General features: G+C 42.4%; 1 protein-coding gene across 1 annotated transcript in view; it reads left to right on the top strand.

Annotated features, from left to right (window-relative positions):
• Positions 1-1,154: 1,154 nt before the first annotated feature.
• The window catches only part of TANC2 (tetratricopeptide repeat, ankyrin repeat and coiled-coil containing 2), a 163,881-nt gene continuing 142,829 nt past the window's right edge, over positions 1,155-22,206 (top strand). The window contains exon 1 of the mRNA XM_053965105.1: positions 1,155-1,300. The gene's annotated coding sequence lies outside the window, so the exon portion shown is untranslated. The remainder of the gene's footprint in view (positions 1,301-22,206) is intronic.

Below are 22,206 nucleotides of genomic sequence, written 5' to 3' on the forward strand. Positions count from 1 at the left end.
CCGTGGAGCTGCCCTGGGAAGTGTTTCCTGCTCCCTCCCTTGTGGGCGACCCTCCCTGCAGCTCACAGAATCGTGCAGTGCTTTGGGTTGGACGGGACCCTGAAGACCATCCAGTTTGAAGGCATTCCCCCTTGTCCTGTCACTCCAGGCCCTCGTAAATAGTCTCTCTCTCCATCTTTCTCGTAGGCTGCCTTCTGGTAGTGGAAGGGGCAATTAGGTCACCCTTGGTTTCTTCTCCAGGCTGGACAATCCCAATTCTCTCAGCCTTTCCTCAGAGCAGAACTGCTCCACTCCTCTAATCAGCTTGGTGCCTCTTCTGGACTCCCTCCAACAAGTCCACATCCTTCCTGGGACACCCCAGGGCTGGATGCAGCTCTGCAGGTGGCGTCTCACCTGAGCGGGGCACAAGGGGCCTTGGACCCGCTGCCCACAGCGGCTGGGGAGGCAAGAACGCAGGCTGCGATCGGCTTTCCGGGCTGCGAGCGCGCATGGCTCGGGCACGTCCCGGTGCTCAGCCCCGAGCCACAGCCGCCCCTGCCGCCTTCCCCCCCATCCCCGGCGGATCCCGCCCCGCACCGGCCGCCGCCGCTGCCCTGCCCCCGGCCCACGGGACCCCGCCCGGTCCGGACAAAGTTTCTGTGGCTCGCCGAGCGCTGCTCCGCCGCTCCCGGCCGGGGCTGGCTGCAGGCGGCGGGGGGTCAGCGAGGCGCATCCCCCGCCGCGCCAGGTACGGCCGGAGAGGAAGGGGTGGGGAGGAAAAGGGAAGGAAGGGAAGGAAGGAAAGGCGATGAGCGCAGCGCGGAGGCCACAGCAACCGCCCCTAGCGCAGGCTGCGCTCCGGAGGAGCGCGGCGCGCCTGTTTTGTATAACCGTGCCCTCGTCATGAATCCGCGCTCGGCCGCGCCCCTCCGTGCCCTCCCGCTGAGGGGTGGGTAGGGAGCCCCGGGAGCGCGCGCGCCCGTCCGCCGCTTCCCCTCCCCGCCCTCCGCGGGCTCCCGTGAGGCGGCGGCGAGCTCGGTGCGACCGAGCGAAGGAGCCGGGGGAGGGAGGGGGAAAAGGAGCAGGGGAGGAGCGGCGGCTCCCCGGGGAGGCCGCGGCGGGCGCGGACGAACGGGCGGAGGGGGCGCTGTAGCGGGCGGGCGGTGAAGGAGCCGCCGAGGAGGGGCGAGACCGGCCGCCCCCCGTCCCCTCCCATTCGGGCGCGCTCTCGCCGCGGCGGCGGCGGCGGCTCCCGGCGATGCGGTGAAGAGGGAGGCGCCGCCGCGCTCTGTGAGGGGCCGCCGGGAGCCTCCCGCGCCAGGTAAGGAGCCAGCGGAGCGCCGGGCGCAGCGGAGGCTGCGAGCGAAGCCCCCGCGGCCGCCGACGAGGGTGGGACGCGACGGGGACACACCGTGAGGGGGCAACGCCCGGCGGTGTGTGTGGGGGGGAGATCGCGATCCCCGCCACGCCCCTCCCGCGGGCGGGGGACGGGGCCGAGGGGACCGCAACAACGGGGCTGGGGTGGGGGTTCCTCCCCGCCATTCCCGGGCACGGGAAGCCGGCGCCGTCGGTGCCTCGCTGATTCGACTGGGGATGCGGCGGCGGCGAGCGCCGGGAAAGGCGGGGTCGGCGCGAGGAGCAGCGAGTTCCCCAAAATTCTGTATCCTCGATGAGAAATTTAACATTTTGTTTAAAAATAGACCGGCTGTTCTGTTTCAAAAGAAGGCGGCGTGCCGGGGGTAGGTGATGGGCGCTCATTCCGCCCTGCGGAATGCCGATCCATCCCCTCGGGCCCGGCGGAGGCTGTACGGAGGTCGATTTTCTCGCCCCGTGTGTAGCGGGAGGTGCCGCAGGTACCGCACGCGTGATGCGAACACGCATCGCCCTCGCCCCCGCTGCTGCGGGGAGCGGGAGGGTTAAATCCCCTCCCTCTGCGCCCTCGGAGGGGTGAGTAAGGCGTGTGGAGTCTAATGACACACACTCTATCTCTCCGTTGCGGGCGTGGGTTGGTTGGTGGGGGCTAAAATGCAAAAAAAAAAAAAAAAAAAAGGCAATGCGAGATGATGAGGCAGACGGCGCTCAGATGGGTGCTATGGAAGGAAAAAGGCAGATTCTCATCCCCGTTTGTGCTGGGAAGTTCCGGAGCTGGTGTCGGTGAGCTGATTCCGACAGTGATGGACCAGTGTGGGTTTTAGGCTTTTATAAAGGTGAAAATAGTGCGAGGAAAATGAAATAGCTGGAGAACTTAAATAAATTATGGAGGCTGATTAGCGGTGCTGGGGAGTGCAACGTAGCCACGGTATGGAAGCGAAGGCAAAATCGATGTTGGATTGGGAGGAGAAGAAGAAATACTGCAAGCGTGCTATGGAGAGCAGCAACATGGCCAGGAGAGCCTGCCAGCAGCATTGCTCAGGCTGGAGCGTGGAATGATTCCTGCAAAATGCTAAAGGTTGGGTGTTGTTTATTTTCCTTATTTAATCTTCAGAACTTAATTTCCGAACCTGCACCTGGGAACATCCGTTCCTAAGGCGTGAATTAAAAAGGAAAAAGGAGCTGGTGTAATAAGCGGCTTTTGGTGAGAATGTTTTGAAGAGGATTTTCTGGCTACAGTCATATGAGGCTTTTTGCTGTGTGGTGAGAGACGCCTTAGATTATGGACAGTTGGTGTGGAGGAATGTTTACTTAGGAAATACATGGTAGACCTGTGGTTGAATGAAGAAAATACAATATATTGGCGTTTGCCATAATCGAAATCTCATTTTTTGACTCTGCAAACCAACTGTTGGTTTGAAAGAGAGCAGTAATGCTTAGGCAAAGACCATCCTAGTCAACTTCAGGTCTGTGGCTTTTACGACTCTTGGGCTTCTAAGAAAATAAACTACTTAGAGTTGTGCTTGCTTTCTGTAGTGACTCATCCTAAGGGCATCCTACACAGTGAAAGACTGTGTACTCCAAATTTACCCCAATGTCTTTGGAGTGGCAGGGTCGTATCCTGTTTGGATCTCTGCTGTGGCCATAGAATACTGGAGCATGCTGGCCTGCAATGTAGACTTGTAATTACTGTGTGAATTACTGGTTACATGTTCAGGGTAACTGGATGACTAATACAATTTTATAAAATTAAAATAAACTCCTTATCAGTATTGATTGCCTTGTGGCAATTCCTCTCTTGTTCTCATCTTTCTGTCTTTTCCATTGGTTTTCCCATAATCCTGTGTGAGCGTCTGGGTTGTTTTAAATTTCAGGTTGCATACACTAGATTTACTTTCAGCTAAACCTTTAGAAATACTGGTGATGTATATGTTAATGTTGAGAAATCCATGAGCATACCTGTTATGTGCAGGGAATTTTTACAAGATGAATTCTTTAATACATTGCAGACAAGCATCCCTAACTTCCTGCTTGCAAATTCTCACTTATTAATATTAATGACCATAAATGCAAATGGTTTAAGGCCCAAATATGTATCACACGCAGCATTATGCACTGTTTACTCTTGAGTTTTGCAGGTGTGAGTTCATATATATTTCCAGAAGAACACTTTGATGCCAGGCCTGCTTGTGACACATTTAAGTTATTTATACTGTGTATTCATTAGTTTATAATCTTGTATTTTGTTTAATTTCAGGATGCTTGGTAAAATTCGTAGTAGTATATCTTACTTTTTTGTAAGACTGCAAAAGAAAAACAATAAGAGGGAAGCCAGAAAACTAGAAGAACCCCTTGGTATATTAGAAACAAAAAAAGAAGGACCTGTGGCTCTCCCAAATTTGTGCATAGTTTTTCTCATTAGAAAAAGAGAAGGATAATGGCCTCATGTTTTATCAAGGTTTGCCTTTTCTAGAGGTGGTTAAACATGAGATCAGCCGAGAGCCTGTATTTTGCATATAATCCCATATTTTGCACTATTAAAAAAAATCTTTCACTTTGAATTTTTTTCGAAAGCAGAATCCTTGTTTCTTGTCTCTTTGATGTATAAACATTGATTCTTTGGAGGATGAATTTTCTTTAGCGCACAATGGTTATTTCCTTTGACAAGGGTACTTGTCCTGTGACATCCAGACAAGCAAATGGCTTCGAGTGTTGTTTCTTGATGAGGTGAGGCAGATTTTAAGAAGCACTGCTGAATCGGTGTCCTGTTCTCCCACCTGCAGTGTTGTGGACCCTCTGTCGTGTGCTGCGTTGAACTTCAGAGCAACTGTTGTGTGAATGGCAGCTGTTTATTTTGTGGAGTTCATTTCTTGCTGGATCAACAAACTGAACTTCACCTGTGGAGCCTGAAAGTGGCAGGAGGAGGGTGCAGGAGCAGGAAATGGAGTGGCTGGGTTTATCCTTTCTGGCAGCCGTGAGCTCTCTGAATGGTTGATGCCAGTTGGGAACTTGTGTCTGGAGTATTGTGCAAAGCCTTAAAATGGCACCTTTTGGTGTACAGGAGGCGAATGGTTTATGTTTAGTACTCCACAAACACTCCCAGTCTTGCAGCCTTTGGTACGTCACTGGTTATAACCCTCGCAGGCAGCCTGATCAGTAATTTCAGATTGTTTTGTCTCGTGCTTTGTTTCAAATGAGATAAATGTGTGCCCACCTCTAGGAATTCTTTCAGCATCCCTAGGACATGTGAAGGAAGCTCTGTGGTGACACATGACGTGGTGACATTGCCAGTAAGGGCTTTGGGAGGTTGCTGTGGTCGTCAGTGGTAACTGGGCCCACTGCTTGTTTTTGACTCTTGTAGTTCAAGTCTTCGACCAAAACACGGCCCTGTGTGAGCTGCTGCGAAGAAAAGTGGCTCCAGCCAACCCAGAATGGCACCTTCATTTTAACTTGAAGGTGGAGCACGTGCCTGTTGCACTCACTGGAGATAAATTCGTGTTTGGAGCTCACTGCGCCTGCAAATACTTGATCCAGTGGACTGGGTCATTTGTCTCTGGTTTATTTGCCAGCTGGATTTTATGAGCTTGGAAAAACCAAATTCTAGTTATGTTCCATAGAATGGTTCCAGTCCCATAATTGTATGGGGCTAAAATGCAGTTGTTTGTTTTACATTAACTTAAGAATAATTGCTTTAAATACAAACTCTGCATTTGTCGAGGAAATAGCGCCTGTTTTGTGGACTTGCATTAGAAAGGAAGAAACTGGGAATTTAGAGCCCAGCCTTGGCGTTATCCCTTGTGAAGCTGTCCCATCCCAGGGTCCCTTAAGTTTCTACTTCAGCAGCCTGTGATTAAAGGATCTAGTTTAACAAGGATGCTGGACACATTGGAGAGGAATTCAGCATGGAATTGCCTGTGGGATTCTGATGAGAGAGCAGAAGTTACTTTACTAGGTTGTGAATAAAAATGCTTTATGTTCTGGGTGCTGTGGTAATGGGACTGTGGTGTTTCAGCTCCTCAGGAAGAGAAATCTTTAAATAATCTGTTGAGTCCCCTGAGCAGCCTGGCTTTCTTCCTGGCTAGCACTTATTCCCTATCTTCCCAAAATTCATCAAGTAACAGAATTTATACTGTGGCGTGAGAAACTCTATCTTGAAAAATACTCTGTAAGAAAATGTTAATTAGTAACGATAAAACATAAAAAGTACCATGTGCTTATTTGTCTCAACTTTGGGTTTGTGCCATGTTGCGTTGTTACTTGATTGTGAAGGAATCATTACTTATTCATGGCTTTTATAAAATGTATGCAATAGTTGGGTTTCTGTGTATTCTGCATAAAGCAAACTTTGGTCAAAGTTTTGCTTCCTCAGTATTTTTAATAACACTTGGGTGAAATTTTTTCCTGCTCTGAGTGTAGGGCTTATTTACTAAAAATGTTGCTTTTTTTGAACTTAAAATTTGAGTAGCTTTTTTTCCCCCTTTCCATCTCATTGTAGAGATGAGGATTATTTAGCTTTGCTGAAGGAGTAACCTGAGGTAGGAATCCTTAAGAGCCAATTTGGCAGAGGCACATGCAGATACTTGAGGAACATACAGAATCCTGGTGAGTTCATGTTACTATTCCTACACGGGCAGGTCTCTGCACGCCGCTGGAGCCCTGGTGCTGCTGAGGAGTGATGTTGTGTGAGCTAATGGCAGGGAAGTAATCTGGGAGAGTGGTGCTGTCTCTTGAACTGGCATCCTTAATGAAGAGAGCCATGAATCATGCATGTTGACATTTCAGCTCTTACCAGTATTTGTTATTTATTTGTCCTTTATGAAAAGAACATATTTATGACTGAAGGAGCATCTTCCTGAGCAGACTGGGAGCTCTGCTGGCTTGCTGTTAATTTTGCTGTTTGGCTGCAGAGGGATTTGTTGTGAGAGATCTTTCAGACACGTAATTTCAGAGCGTTGGAGCAACTTTTTGCTCATTAGTTGTTCACTTGTACTTAACGAGAAAGAATCGAGTGGTATGTCCGGAGTGGAGGACCTGGGGTAGATGAATGATCCTTTCTTGCACCACAAGCAGTTCTATTCATGGTGCCCCATTTCTCAGAAGTTACTGAAAAGTCATCTGATGAGCATTTGTGACCTTACTGTGCCGATCAAAGCGGAGCGGGCTGAAAGCTGTGCTTGTTCCTCGCTGTGCTGCGAGCGTACGCAAATACCAAAAGCGTGTCTGCCATCACTGCAGCCTTCCCAGAGCCTGGAAGAATGGAGATAAGCCTTCTTGCTGCTCTTCCCTTGAGTTTTTAGTTCGTAAATTTGCGACAATTTCTTTTAGAGTAGGTCGCGTGTGAGACAGCAGAGCTCTGCTTGTCTTTTGAAATGATTTGTCTTTACATCCAGATTTCCATATGGTCTGGTTTGCTGCCATTAGAATTAGCTGACTTGGTTTTCAGAGATCAGATTTGCACATTTCCAGTGTGTAATAGTTGAAGCTCATATCGCACCACTAATGAAATTCAGCTGACTAGTTGAACTGCATCTTTTACCCTCATCTGCAGGGACTATATTTAGGATTAAAATATAGAATAGCTTGACAATCGAGGAAAAATTCCCAAATAACAATGAACAGGGTAAATGCATCACTTTTCTCTGAGTTCCTCACTTTATTGGTGACTATTCAATTGTTTTATTTTTACTTACATCAGCTGTAATTGCTAATTATGGTTGAATTGTAGTGATCTCAAGTTTAGGATTTGTAATGATCTCATTAATGAAGGAAGTATTTTGGATAGGTGAATTGTTATTTGCAGTACAAGTCACACTGAGTATTTGTTATTAATTAAGAAGTGTGAGAAAGGAGATGGTGAATTTGTATTTTATGATGGGGAGCTTCTTTTTTACTTTCTTTCTAAGTATTTTGGGTATTTATTTGATTTTCCCTTTCATGCCTGTACTATTTCCATGGCGGGTACAATAATATTTGACAGATTGCTGCTTTTTTTCTGTATTCAGATTATTTAAGCAAAATGCTTTTACAAAGCAATCATTAGGAAACACCTCTGCTGCAATTTATATTTTTTACATGCCTTAATGAGTAAAGCTTGTACATGAGTGTAAGTGGTTTCCTCCTTTTTTCGTGTTCTCTTCAGGTGTCTTTCCTAAAAATTTGTGTTTCCTTGAGAACCTTGTTGAGTGCATATGAAACAGAGAAACCATCAGTGCATATGAAAAATACCAAAATTAAAGACAGAGTATAATATCTTCCAGAATGGGAGTCTGAGTATTTGTGGTGTTGGTGGTTCAGAAAGCAGTTGTGCATTGCCTCTAAGAGGCTGAAAAGCATGAACTGATACTCTTGAAAGTGCCTTAATGCCTTTAACGTGGAAATAATTATGGTCTCTTCTGTTCCTGCCAGTCACCTTGTTGGTAATCCGGACTTCCCTGGAGGTGAATTTTCTGTCCTTGAATTGTGGAGTGTGAAGCTCATTGAGTTGGATCCTGTGGTCAGTGTTTGAACAGTTGGCTTAAATACTGGTAATAATCTAAATATTGTATTGATGGGCTCTGTTGCCATGCTTAGCACTTCCAACGGGCTGCCTCTGGCTGAGGTTGTGAAATACTATTTCCAATGAAGTCAAGGAGAAAATACAAAGAAAACTGGGAGAAGACATTGGAGAGAAGGAAATGTGAATTGATCCCTGGTCCTGTATCTGGAGGTATAAATGCTGGAGGATTTAGTTTATTTCGGCATTTGCTAGATGGAATATTGCTTATTGGCTTTATTATTTTAGAGAAGCAACACAAAAGAAAATAGGGCTTGTCTTTTATTGCTCTTTGAGGAAGTTTCGCCTGCCCTGTCCCATCATCCAGCTGGTGATTCCTGCTGAAAGCTGAACCAGATGTCTGGGTGTAAGGTAAAAAGAATAATCACGTTGTACTGCCTTTCTTCTGGTGTTCTTGCCCTGAAATTGCTCACTGGTAGAGCTGGTCAAGTGGAGTTGGCAGCCCTGTTCTGTCCTGCCAGTCTGGCACAGGAGATTCTGGTGTAGCCTTTTTCCATCAATAAAAGCGAGCTTCTGCTGTTTTGACTTCTTGGGTTGGATCTCCTAAAGTTGGCATTTTTAATGAAGAAATATAAGAAAGTGAAGGAACAATGTGCAACCAGAGTGTGCTGAACAGTGATGCGTGCATATCCCCATGGTCAGTCCTTTTATTTACCTCTTTAATAACAAATGATTTTCCCTTTTGCCTTATCTTCCATTGTCTTGTGTGGGATTATTCTCTGTCTAGAAATTATTTTTGATAGTCAGGTGCCCTTAATGTTCCAGATAGTGGTGTGAAGAGGCCTGGTAACAAGAAGATAAAAGTACAAAGTGCTCTTGTAGAAATGAGTTCCATGTTTTTAATGCTGAGAGGTATCAGTGGGAAAGCCTGTACGTTCTGTAGCTCACCAGGACTGGGAGATGGCAGCATTTATTAATTTATTGTTTAGGGTGCTTGGAATTTGAAATTGGTCAAAAAGTGTTGTCTTTTCAGGACTAAGACCCCTGTGCTACTCCTGTTTCTCCAGGCTCCTTCAGAGCAGGCACATTCCTGGTTCCCTGCTCAGTGTCTGAGCAGAAGATCTGAGCACAGAAGGGGTCAGGGACTGAGTAGATAATTGGAATGGGCTTAGCCAGGCTGCTCCTGCACATGCTCTAGAGGAAAGTCTTCAGCAAAGGGCAGTTTAGCAGGCAAACAGATAAACAACTTTCTATCCTTCAGGGATTTTATGGAATAGAATATGGAAGGGTTCTGAGAGAGGGAAAACCAAAGCTAAATAGTGAGGATAGATTTTTAGAAATCAGAGATGCTTGGAGAAGAGTGACAGAAGGATGTGTGTGTAACTTTTATGAGAGTTAAACTGAGCCTGTGAAGAGGTACAAATGCAAGTGGATAGTGTGATTTGAATGATCAAAATAAATGCTTGTGTCTGCAGATTTTGCTGGTTTATCCCAGCTTGCAGGCTCTGGTGTTCTTCATGTGACTTTAAGGATATTTGCAAAATGATCTGGGTTGTGGCAGGTATTCTGTGTGTGTAGCTGTGTGCTGCTTCATCTGTTACTTTCTGTATAAGTTGGAGTCTGATGCTGATTATCTTTCCCAGCAGCTTTTGCAGTTCCACATAATCTTAGTTTAACAGATAATTTATGTTTTATGGAGGGACAAATTCCCCGTTTTCTTACTTAATGGGTTTCTCTCCTCTTACTCAAATGATTTTCCTATTTAATTTTCAGATCTGATTAGAAGACCCCAACTCAGTTTGCTGCTGCTTCACACAGTTGTTAGTATGAAATACTCAGCTTCACAGTTAAAACATCTGTGCTTGATTGAAGTCTTTCTGAGCAGCTTTTCATTGGCACCAGTCTTTGGTTGATACCTGCATGGGGGCCATGACATCCCTTGTTTTCTTGTCTTTGGGAGTGGGGATTTAGTGTAACAGGCACCATGAAAGAAAGGACTATTGTTCTTTGAAGGCTGAAACTAATGGAGCTACAAGTGCCCACCCGCTTTCTCTTCAGACTGGTAATATCATCTCTGTCTTGATTTAGAGAAAATGAAGAAGCTGTAATGCTGACAGCAGGCAGTGCTGCTCCACCTCCTCAGCAGAGGTGGAAAGGACCATCTGGCACTATGTGGGTAGCAGTTATCCCAAAAAGTAATAACAGTGGGAGTTCTTGCCAGTTACAAGTTGTGATCACAGGCCAAATGGTGTCATTCTAAATCAGTGTACGTTTTCAAAGAGAAGGAGATGCAAGTATTTATTTTTGCCAACCTGAGAAGTATTTTTGGTCATGGGGGTCTCTGCTGGGGTTTTAGTTGCTGGCATTTGAGAGAAAGTGTGAGGGGAGTAAGTCAGACGAGTATGGCTGTGATGCCTGCTAGACCAGCTCCTAGGCACTAAAAAAAATTGGCTTTTTCTTTGTATTATGTAAGCCTCAACTTGATGAATCCATCAAGGAATTGATGGATTGAAACTGAGGAATTTTTTTAAAGGCTGTATAATGGAGTGGTCTGTTGATTTGATTTAGACTTTACCCAATGGGGACTGAAGATCTCAGTCTTTACCTTTGGCACTATTAACTAGTCTTGGAACAAATTGCTGCTCTAAAATAGGAGAAACTTTGTAACGGGGTGGAAAACTCTCTATCTTGCTTTTGGAATCACTTCAGTATGGTGGCTGGTGGTATTTTTGTCTGAAAAGTTGGATGTGGCATAATCAGAAGTGCTGTGCAGTGGCTGCAGAGCTGGTTACCAGGTTGCTAAGTAACCTGGATGGAGGAATTGAGAGTAAAATTGAGATGGAGGTAAAACCTGTGGATGACATTGGCTTTCAAGGTGCTGCAGGGATAGGAGGAAAGGGTTAGATTCAAATGGATCTTGAAAAATTGGAAGCTTAGAGTATGAGCAAGTTAATTTCTCAGCGTTTATTCTGAGTGAAAATGGTCAGCACTATAAATAGAAGAACAGGAGCAGCATAAAGCGCTGTAAAACATCTGAAAGGAAAATTGAAAAATATCATTTGCATGTACACAGAGCAAGGGAAATTTAGGGGGAGTTGTGAATTAGTGCCCTTTTTCAGACCTGGGTTCTTGTTGTAGACTTGCTCAGACTCTGTCAATATTGTGGGATCAGTGTGGAGAAAATTTTTGCACAGACACAGAGAGGCTTTCAGAGAGGGCTTTGGTCTTCATCAGATTTTCTGCATAAATGTGGCTGCTGTCCTGTGAGATGCAAATAAAGATTCTTCATAAATGGAGGACATTATAAAAATCAGATGCAAATAAAGATTCTTCATAAATGGAGGACATTATAAGAATCAGATGCAAATAAACATTCTTCATAAATGGAGGCAAATGAAAAACCTTTCCCAGTTTGGATAGAACAATCTTTAGATGGAATCATGTAACATAAGCTTATTTAGCTGTTCATCATTATCTGGAAGCTGAGCAACCATACAAACCTTCCAAGTGATGAGTCTGTCTTTATGTACCGTGTTGGTTTTCCTCACTTTCCTCTGGGTTGGTTTTCCTCAGTTTAAGAGTAATGTAATATGCAGAATAATCTTGTAGTATTAATGATTACCTGTTTAGCTGTGGATGCAGCAGAGCCGAGTGTGGATGTGGAGATTTATTTACCCTTCTCACATGTCACATTCTGCCACCTGTGCTCTTGTGTGTGACGGACGTGAGCGCTGGCTGCAGTGTGCAGTTCTGGAATTTGGGCAGCTTAAACCTCTCCTGTCAGCCATCTATACCATAAATCCCCAGATTTATATCTGCTGGCGCTTTGCTCGTAGTCTGTACACTTGTGCTGAACTTCTGTGCAAAGCCAGTCCTGCCTGCTTGCATTCAAGAAGTGTCTTTCTGTATTGTATTAAGAGCTTATCCATATGCTTCAGGCTTGGAGTGCAGGAAGTCTGCTGGCAGCAGGCCTGCTATTCCATATTCTGAGCCCAGGCTCTTTGTGAATAGTCAGGACAAAAAAAAAAAAAAAAAAAAAAAAAAAAAAAAAAAAAAAAAAGCCAACCATAAATCACGACAAGTTATTGACTGACTGATTTCTAGATAAGTTCTTCAAGAAAATGTGAATAAATATTAATATTATGCGATAGAAAGGATGTGGCGTGGCTGGTTGTGGTGCAGGATGTGATTAAAAATGAGATTGAGCAGTGGGTAGGGGCTGGATTAGGGAAGAGCAGTCTCCACTTGGGCCTCATTCACTGTGGGTTAGGGGCAAACGTAATGGCTGCTAATTGGAACAGGTTTCACTGCTGTGAAAAACTGTGTGTGTGTTTCCTTTTGACACTGAATATGCTCCAGAGTTTATCATTTATCATTAGAAAGAGGGTCTTTTGATTTTTACTAGGATTAATTAGGTACAAGAACTATGTTTTATATATTATTCTATTTTGGAACTTTTAATGTACAATAGGTAATGCTTTTTAAAAAAGGTTCAAACTTTTTTTGACCTCCCAGACTCTCTCCTTTATTAAAACAATAATTTTATTAATTAAACGTTATTAAATATTAATTAAGTTAATTAATTAATTTATTTATAAAACCTTTATTTATTAATCTTTATTAAAACAATAATTTTGGTTCCATATAAATTGTGTATAGTGACTTTTGAGTTCTCAATAAGAAAAAAACCCCAAATCTCCTTGAAACTGAGGCTGACAAAGCCATGGCTATAACAAAGCACTTGTTTCCTGGCTGTCAAGGCTGGTTTTGTTTGTGAGTTTTTCCAAACCTGGGCTGAACTTTCAATTGGTTTTGGTTTTCTGAGAATTTTCGTGGCACGCCAGCAAATAGAATATCCAGAAGAATATCCTGAATTTCATAAACAACAACAACAAAGGGAATAAATTCTGGAGCCTTTTCTAACTCTCTAAGGGCAGAGTCTGGCTCTGTCACTTCAGTGTATAATAAACATCACTAGACCAAGCTCAGAAGAAGTTAAAAAATAAGCTCATAGTAATATACAGAATTTTATATATAATTTAATCTTCATGGTTTTTGGGGAGAAATAGCTTTTTGTTTGATACAGTCCATGCTTGGGTATGTTAAGGCAAACAGTATCTTTTGAAATGTTCTGGAGGGCCTGTGTAGGAAGGGAAGTTCAGTCTCAGCCTGGAATTATTTTGGATAATTCAAAGGAACTACAAAATTCTTGTGTAGGATGCCTGCTTGTATTTTTATGACGCTCTGTAACAGATCATTCACATCAAATATAACTAGAGAGAGCCCAGGAAAAAGCACTCTGTGTCCATTCTCCCTCTTGAAAAATACTGACTTTCCATTCATGTTGTCAAGTTGTTCTATCTGAAGTGCTCGTGCTAGTGGGATTTGATCTGATTTTTTTTTTTAATATTAAACAGAAACTGTAAATGATTACTGAAAGTGTAAATACTTCATAAAATTGAATTTTATTATTTTCTTCCAAATAAGAAACCACTTAAAACATTAGTCACTTCACTTACGTGTTTAATGCCCCTAATTTGATGAAAAGATGCAATATTTATAGCTGTTTGCCTTTTAGATGAAGGAAAGAAGTCTCCAGATTTCATATTGTGTTACTTGTGTACCTCTGGGAATTCTAGATTTTCATTGAGGCGATGGATTTTATCTGTGTGCAGCTTTACTAAATAATATGGAGAAATACTATAGGCCAAAATGTGGAGTAGCCTGGAAATACTGTAAGAAAGCTCCAGAAAGAGCCTGGTGTTTTCTCATCTGTGTTTTGTTTGTTTTCCTCCAGAAGTTGTTTTTACCCAGTATAGATATCAGCTGGCGAGCTTTTGCACATTACTCATTAGAGGAACATCAGCTTGGTTTTCCTTCCTTTATTTGTGCTCTTCCTCTTCCTCCTCCCTCCCCCTTCTCATGCAGCTCTTGTTTGATCTTTGTGGCGTTGTTGAATTGGGGGAGCAGGAATTGATCTCTGGTCCCTCGGGTGCAGAGCGAGCTGTGGGTGGGCAGCAGAGCCTTGGGCAGGACCTGCTGCACAAACACCACCGATTTCCCTTCTGCTCCTGTGTGCTCAGATCTGAAATGAAACCATTTGTATGAAGTGAGGTCTTCCACCTCCTCATGCTTAGGTGGTTTTTATCCTTCTGCTTGTTCGTAATGGGAAGGATTTAAGTAAATAATCACGCAGAGAGAAGCACTTTCCACGTGTTTCCATCAACATGCAAACTTTTAAACCATTAAAAGCAGCCATGGGAAAGTGTTTCTACCTGGCCTCGAGAGAGAATTACGTGTGTGTGTGACAATAAAGTAAGTGTATGAGAAATTCTTCTTCTTCCAAAGGGGCCAGTCTGTGCTGGTGTGCAGGACTGAGAGGCCTTGAGTGGTGTGTCTGCTGCTTGCAGGGTCACCTTCAAAACACCCTTGGGCTGAGCAAATCTGCTTCTCCTTCATCCTGTGAGCTCTCCCAAAAAGATGTCAGGTTGTCATCCCTGTTCCACGAGAGTCTATTTTCTGGGAACTCAGGCTTCTGCTCTGTGCCTTTCAGTAGGCTGAAAGGAAATCTTTTCTGGGATGGCAATCCCTGTATTTTTCCAGCATTCCTGGATACTTTTCCCTCCTGAGTTGTCCTGCTTGTCAAGACGACCCAGGAGCTGCCTGTGTGTGAGAGTAGTGTTACTTTCTTCTCCCTTGCTGTGAGTTGCTCCTGCAGGTACAGGTCTGTAAATTATATTTCTCATTATTGTCTTGTGCATCCTGGGGGTGAAGGAAGATGAGCAAAGAAATTATTGGAGGACTCAGGTAGTGAAGATGACATTGAGGGACAGAGCAGCAACAAGATGTTTCTGAATTTGTAAATGTGTTTCCTGAATAGATAATTGCATGTAAATAAATATGTGGATGGGCTGGTGGGAAGAGTAGCTGAAAAGTGGTGAACTTAGTAATAATGTATTTTGAAAAGCTTGTGTGAAAAAGGCTCCCAGTCTCCTAATGAAGCATTTAGAGAGAACAAAAGCACATCTGAAGATTAAGACTGACTTGGTTGAGTGATTCAGAAGTCAAACAGGATTTTGACACATTTATACCTGTGCTACAAATGCCAGTCAGCATCCTTCTGAACAGAAGGGATCACTGCACTCGGGGTGACTCACTATCAACCATGGGCGAGCGTGCAGCTGCTTTTTCTCCTTGGATACACATACATTGCCCTTTCATGGCACCTTGGATCAAAGGGTTTAAAAATTACTATTATTTTCAAATAAATGTGAGGAAAGGAAGTTTAAATTTTACTTAATACACTTTTCACAAGAATTTGTTTGCATTGTGCATGTGGGGCAGTGGTTAAGGGGGTGGGTATTGCTGAGACTGAGCTGTAAGGAATGTAGTATTTTTGTATTGTAGTAGTTTTGTATTTGTTTCTGACGAAACCTGCCTGGTGTTACAGGTGCATTTATCTTATCTGCAGGGCAGACAGGCTGGAGACTGAATTGGAATGCCAATCAGCATTATTTTTTTATACACCCTCATAGTAAAGGTTACAGGTCACCTTTTGCTCTAAGCAGCATCTTCTCAGTGGATGTTTAGTGGATTTTCACATCTTTAATTATTAGCTGAGTACTGGAAGCTGGTAAATCTTCATGAATTTTTTTTCCCTCAAGTTCTTCTGAATTTACCATGTTGTTTATGTGTATTTGTAATAAGGTCTTTGGGACTTGGTGTCTTGTTGACTGCAACTTTTAATAGAGAATTTTATATGGTTTCCCTTTTTCTAACAATTTGATAGAGTCCTTAAAATTCTTCTATGTGTATGTATTTATAACCATAATTTATATTCTGCAGTAGTCTGGAAATATGTAGCAAGAGTACATTTAGAGAGGACTAAGAAGGATTTCTTAGCTGGCATTGGGGAATGGGGTAAATTACTCCTCAGTATTAGACATTAATCTATCTAATTGCTGCCTGAGTTTTCTACAGATGTTTTAGAGCAAGCTAATAAAATGTGCCTTGACACAAATGATTTTGTACAAACAAATATAATTGAGAGCTAAAGAGAAGGGGTATTGTTAATAATATTGAAATTCATTCCTTGTTTTCCTCTTTTAGTCACTTCAGGGATGTAGTTATTTTAAGTTTGCTTACATAGATTCAACTGAGCATTCCACTTTACCCCCAGTATAGTGTGGGTACTTAAAGCAGGTGGAGTTTGTAGCAGAAACAGCCTGTGAAGAAATTCTTTCCTGAACATGGTGACAGATCTTTTTAATTAACTGTTGCAGAAGTCATATTCTAGTAATTTTGTAGCAGTAATAACTTCCTAGAAGGATTTCAAGTTCGGAATCTAATTCTCTACTGTCAAATTACCTAGAACTAACACTGAATCTGTATTATATTTCACATATTGATACATGATTCAAACTGTGTTGGAAAGGAGGAAGCCTCTTTATTCTGGTTCAAGTGGAAGAATCCTTTTTTTTTTTTCTTGATAGAGCAGCATAGGGACTACAACAAAACCACACCGTTGGTGCCTGTGTGTATTAGTGTATTAAAAGTAATTATTATACACAAAGTCACCCATGAGCAGAGTAACCTTTTAACAGGAGAGACCGTAGCTTGACACTGAAGGAGTAATTTTAGGTTCACTGTTGACTCAGTTGAGGTTTTCTTATTTTAGTTTCTTTTTCTGGTCATTGTTGCTCTGTGAATCTCTCCCGCAGCGGGCTGCAGGAGCAGAGGAGGAAATGGACTTCCTATACCCGGAAAACCAAAGGCAAACACATGCTGTCAGCCCTGCAGAATGAGCTTGCTGGGAGAAGGAAGATTTTTGGGTTTTTTTCTGCAGGCTTCATTTACTGTAATTTCAATTGCCTGGGCTTTATAGAGGAGAGAAATTATATCTTAGTCATCAGCTTTCTTATGTTTTCCCTTAGTATTTTAATAGCTTAACCTTAAAGGAATTTTTGAGATCTATATCAGTTGTTATGGAGGGACATTGTAGCAGCTCAGTGGTTTGGTTAATAGAAATAAACTTGTAAATAAAGTAAACCGAGAAATTTTCCTAAGACTCACTTTAGTTCCTTTTCAGTTGTTTCATAGAAGATATTTTAGAGCTGAGGAAGACTTGAAATAGGACATGGCTTAGGTAGAAAAGGAATGATAGAGTGCAGAGGAACTGTGTAGCAGAGAAGGAGATGTGTTTTAAGACCAGTTGTTGGAAAAGAAGGAATGAAGCACGGCTTTCAAGGGGAATATATGCATGTACATGGTATGTACACGCTTGTCTCTCAGCAGGATGCCCTTTAAATCCTTGCTGGAAGTGAGGTCATGCCGCTTTTCTTGTGTTCTTTAGTATCCATGTTCATCTTCTTGCCTTGGCTCAGTTCCTGGGAGGAGTTGCTTCGATCACTTATTAAGGAGGGATTTATTCATGGGTCTTGTGATCTCTAAAGGTTAACAAGTGAAATGACTGTATCACACAGCTGGGCAGTAGGGATTATGAATATTGCTTTAATAGCAAGAGCCCGAAAGCCAAGAGCAGAGATTTTCCTCCTTTGCTTTCCTTGTGCATGTTTATAGAGCATAAAAGCTCTCTGGTAGCTGTGAAAATACGGCTTTTTTTGGATTTAGAAACCACTATCCTGAAGTGGTTTCTGCAGCATCATTTGCATTATTTGGCTTCAAAAGCAATAAACCTTGGAAAACATGCTACCCATACTCAATTTAGATGTAAGATAATCCGATCTAGCTACAAGATTCTGAACATTTAACTATTTTTCATGTTTCACACTCATTCTTGCTAAAGAAAAAAGCCTTTTTGATGCGGGTGGTGATACAGCCAGGCGATTGCTGTATGTGCTGTAACGCATCTTGGTGTCAGAAATGTTTTTCTGCAGAACTTGCCTGAGGAGGTTTTAGACCATTGTTTCTTAACAGACATTGTTTCAGAGTATAATGAAGGTGAATCAGGCATTTTGGCTGTGTTAGCTACAGCAAAGGAGACAATGGACTGCTGTTTAAGGCTGAGACCAATGAATTGGGAATGTAACCAAAGGGGTTACTTCAGACAGTGTGTTTAAACTGGGAGTTATAAATGAAGCCATTGTATGAGTACACTTGAAATTACAGCACATAGCAGACTTCAAAAGAATTCAGTGTTGTGTACACGAGCTCCACTCCACGCTGTCCTCCTCAAGTAACAACAATCAGGAGTTCATGGTTTCATCCCACAACCAGCAGCAAAAATGGAGATATACAGAGTTACAGTTCTGGCAAAAACAACTGTGGTTCCTCAGTCCGGTGCAAGTGAGAACTGAAAGCCCAGTGAGATTTTTTTTTTTTAACAGGAGAAACCAGCTGACCATAAAGCAAGCTGTTAGGGGGCCACAAAGGGAATCAAAGAACAAAGTCCACAAAGCCTTGAGGAGATAAACAGTAGCAGGCAGAAAACATTCATAGTGAGAGAGCCAGAGTAAGCTGAGCACTTCCCAAATCCAAGACTGAGTTACTTTCAATGTGACTCCTGAAAACTACATTACCACGGCTTAAGAAGTGGGCTTTGAATACCAAGTACCCTCTTAACTTATCCCAGTTGTAAACCAAAACATTATATTGGCCTCAGGATCCTTGCCCGCGGCTCGGAAGCGCCTTAGTCACTTCAGCTGGCTGGTCCAGGAGCATTGGGAAAACCCGAGGTGCAATTTGCTTTGCCCTGCCCCTCCTGCCTGCTTTCCTGCACAGTCCTTTCCCTGGTTTCACACAGAGCCACGCGAGCATGGGTGGTGGTGATGCTGCAGTTCCAGCGCTTTTCTGAGTCCCTGCAGCACCAGAATGCTTGGGGACACTGTTCTCTTTCATTCAGGGAAAGGAAATGCTCTGTGTGTGACTCGTGGGTATAGTCAAGGAGTATCAGAACGTCTGTGTCAGTCAGTGATAACGCAGCAGAGCTGAATACTGCAGTGTTCTTCGGGTTTTACACAAAGCCTTTACGCCGCTCCCCCACTTTTAGCTTCAATAAAAGGGTGAGATTACTCCATAAAGTTGCATAACTACAAAACCAGATTTTTAAAATTGTATCTCTGGTCTGTCCTATGGAGGTAATCTAATGCCTCCTAGAGATGGAAAGAGAGGGAATGTATTTTCCTCTACATTTGGAATGCAAATGTAGGCATGTATAATCATTAATAACTTATATCATCATTCACCGAGGCAAATCCCAAATCCATTTCTTGGCATTGAAGAGCATGCACAACCAAGAAAAACAAGAAGAAACAACAAAAATAACTGGCTTGCTTTCCTTCTGGAGCCTACAGTATTGGAACACTTGAAATGAAGACCAGTCAAGAAATAATCAACACTCACTCAACACTTGTTCTCTCTAAAGCCATTGAGCAGATTTGCTGGTAAGAGTAGCATGACCCAAGACTTACTCTTTCTTCTTGCTCCTTTCTGCTGTGGCACCACCACTAACTCCTACATTAACAGTCTCTGAAAGAGTTATTAAACATAAAATGGTAATTAGAGTGTGAAAATATGAGAGAGATGAGGGCTGGGGACCACCAGGTGCTGTAAAACAGTGACAGCTCCTGCCCCCATATTGCTGGGGAAAAGGTGGTAAATAGGTACGTTTGTAAATTTTGACAAACATGATTAAGATGCTGAAAAATGCAATCCTTCATGAATAGGTTCATAGGTTTCATGTGAGCAGAAAATAAAATGGGATCTCCTTATAATTGCAGTATAAAAGCAGGAGTCTGAGTTGTGAAGAGCAGAATGTGGAAGTCATCTAGATTTAACACACAGGGTGGGTTTTTTTTAAGGCATACGTGATAAGTAAAAAAATCTTAATTTAAAGCATGGTCAGTTTTCTGATTTATTTTTTTTTTTTCATGATTCCATTGAGGTCTGGATGCTCTCCCATAGTTATTTAGAGTGATGATCATGAAGAAACTGTTGCCAACTTAAAATATGGTAGAGTGGATGCTTGTGTAATACTGTTGAAAATCAGCCAAGAGGTATCTAATTCTGGACTGGAGTGTTATGTTGTATGGTTTTATTTGTGGAATTCTTGATTTATCAATGGTCTGCTTTCCTGTGTAATGAACTGTGTAAGTGCAGTCATTATGTATGGTAACATATGATTCAAATCCTACTTTTAATTAGAGAATATGAGGTTAAGAAGTCAAACTCTTTGTCAAGATAGAAACATGAGACTTTTTTTTCTGGATTAGTCCCCAGTAAAATTAGGTCAGTCATAGTTGCATGACAGTAATTTAAAGAATGCTGTCATTTTCCTGATCTTTGATTTGTTATGTGACAGACATCATTAAAACACACATTTTGCTTAGAAATTAATTTATGCAAGTTAGAACTGGGATCAAGATTATTTTTAGTCAGTATGTATTTTCTTTCCAACATGTATATATGTGCAAAGAATTTAAACTGTGATTTGATTTGATTTTAGAATACCATCCAGGCTTACTCAATTTATGCCAGCTGGTGCATCTGACAGCCAAAACTAGAAAAATAACTGCATTAAAAGATGGAAATCCCTATTCATGAGACCGTTTTAGAGCCTTTGCTTTCCAGCAGGACTGGTTGAGCAGCATGTTCTGATCATTGGGGTAGTTTTGGTTTTCAAAGACAGATGGTCATTGCGTTTAATGTCTGTGTATTAATGTTCTGTTGATAAAAGCATGAGTAAGTTGCTAATTTCTCTGGGAAAATATAATTCAACTGTTGAGATCGGGATACATGTGACCTGTGCTATGTTTGGTCCAGAGGCTTCAGATTCAATTAGCTTTTCAAAATTGCTGTGCATTTTTACCTGCTTGCTTGGATCGAGGGGAAAAAAGGTTCCTTTGTTTACTCTGGAATGAATAGAAATCTTCTTCTAGAAATAGTCTTATTTCAGCCTTTTATTTGGATGTTTCTCAGTACTAATGTTCAATATTTTCAAATATAGAATGGGTGGTATTCAGCTCAAGATATCTCAAGACATTTCTCAAACTTGTTGCTGTGAAATCAAACATTCTGGTGTGATTTCAGGCTATGTAGTCAAGTTTCCATGGATGGCAGCTTTTCTGGTTTCTGCCTTAAATCTTAAAGCTTAAATTTTTTTTTTCTATATGGATTTTAGCCTGACAGGAAAATATTGCAGCTATAGTGCATGTTACTGTGCCTGAAAGTATTCATTCCTTATATAGGCAGTATTCTATATTAGAGTGACAAGAAGGTGCTTAATTCTGACAGCTGAAAGTGTCGACAGTATTGGGATCCTTTTTTCATAAATCATTCTTGCCTGTTTCAGTGATTCCTACATTAGGTAGGAGCCCTTCTCTTGGGCAGCCACTCAGCTGGCTTTGATTTTATACTTTTTTTGGGTGCTTTCATTCACTAGGCTATTCAAAAATTGAGTTGATTTGCGTGCCATATACTTATGGGTTTAACAGCATATAAGAAAAGCTCTTTTTAAGAAATATTTCAGCATGGATGTGAAGGATGTTAGAGGGGTGGCGAGTGTGCAGCTTTTTGCTGTTTTACACTTCAGTGGTTACTAACTAACAGGTATATAAGTAAGAAATTAATTGGGACTGTGGGATGACTAGTTTGTGTCCGAGTTACTTAACTACCTCCTCTCCTGACTGTGGAGTTTTTAAGTGTTTGCTTACTTGGCTTTGTGACATTATTACCAACTTGTACTTTTTAATAGCATTTCTTTCTTCTCTTAGTCTGGAAATTAAATAATAATCTCTTCATTCTCAACTGTCTGAGCAGCTCTGTCCATGATGGCTTCAGTCAGAAATTGTCTGAAGCAGTGAAAAGGTACCAAACAAAGAGAGTTATCAAAAACTGTTCAAATTGGTAATTTCTGTTATAGTGATGGACGTGAACGAAGTGATGGATGGACTAGAACAGTAAAGATGCTATAAGAAATGTATATTTGAATTGATTCTGTTCTGGGCTGAGGATTGTTCAGAGGAAAAGGAATCAGCAGTTGGTTGCAAAGTCAGTGAAAGGATCCATGGGCAAAGTGTATTTCCCTGCTATTCTGTATCACAGGAGGGCCTTGTGACACTCTCAGTGGGTTTTCTTCATGTTGTTCCTGACGTAAATTACCTGACCCCCTTGGCAAAAAGCATTCATTATATTATTGTCTTTATGGTGGAACTCGAGAATATTCCTAATCCATGGTCATGTTTTACATTTGCAAACCTGGATGGCAGTTTGGAGTTGATAGCTGGCAATTCCTAGCTGGATTTTATGGGCAAAAAAATCCCACTTGGCAGCAATTGGCTTCATGGGCAGGCAGGAAGAGTCTGAAGCTCAGCAGCTCAGCACTTGGCAGCTCAGTGCCCGGCAGG

The sequence above is a fragment of the Vidua chalybeata genome, chromosome 26 (assembly GCF_026979565.1).
Source record: "Vidua chalybeata isolate OUT-0048 chromosome 26, bVidCha1 merged haplotype, whole genome shotgun sequence".
In the NCBI taxonomy this organism is placed as follows: Eukaryota; Metazoa; Chordata; class Aves; order Passeriformes; family Viduidae; genus Vidua; species Vidua chalybeata.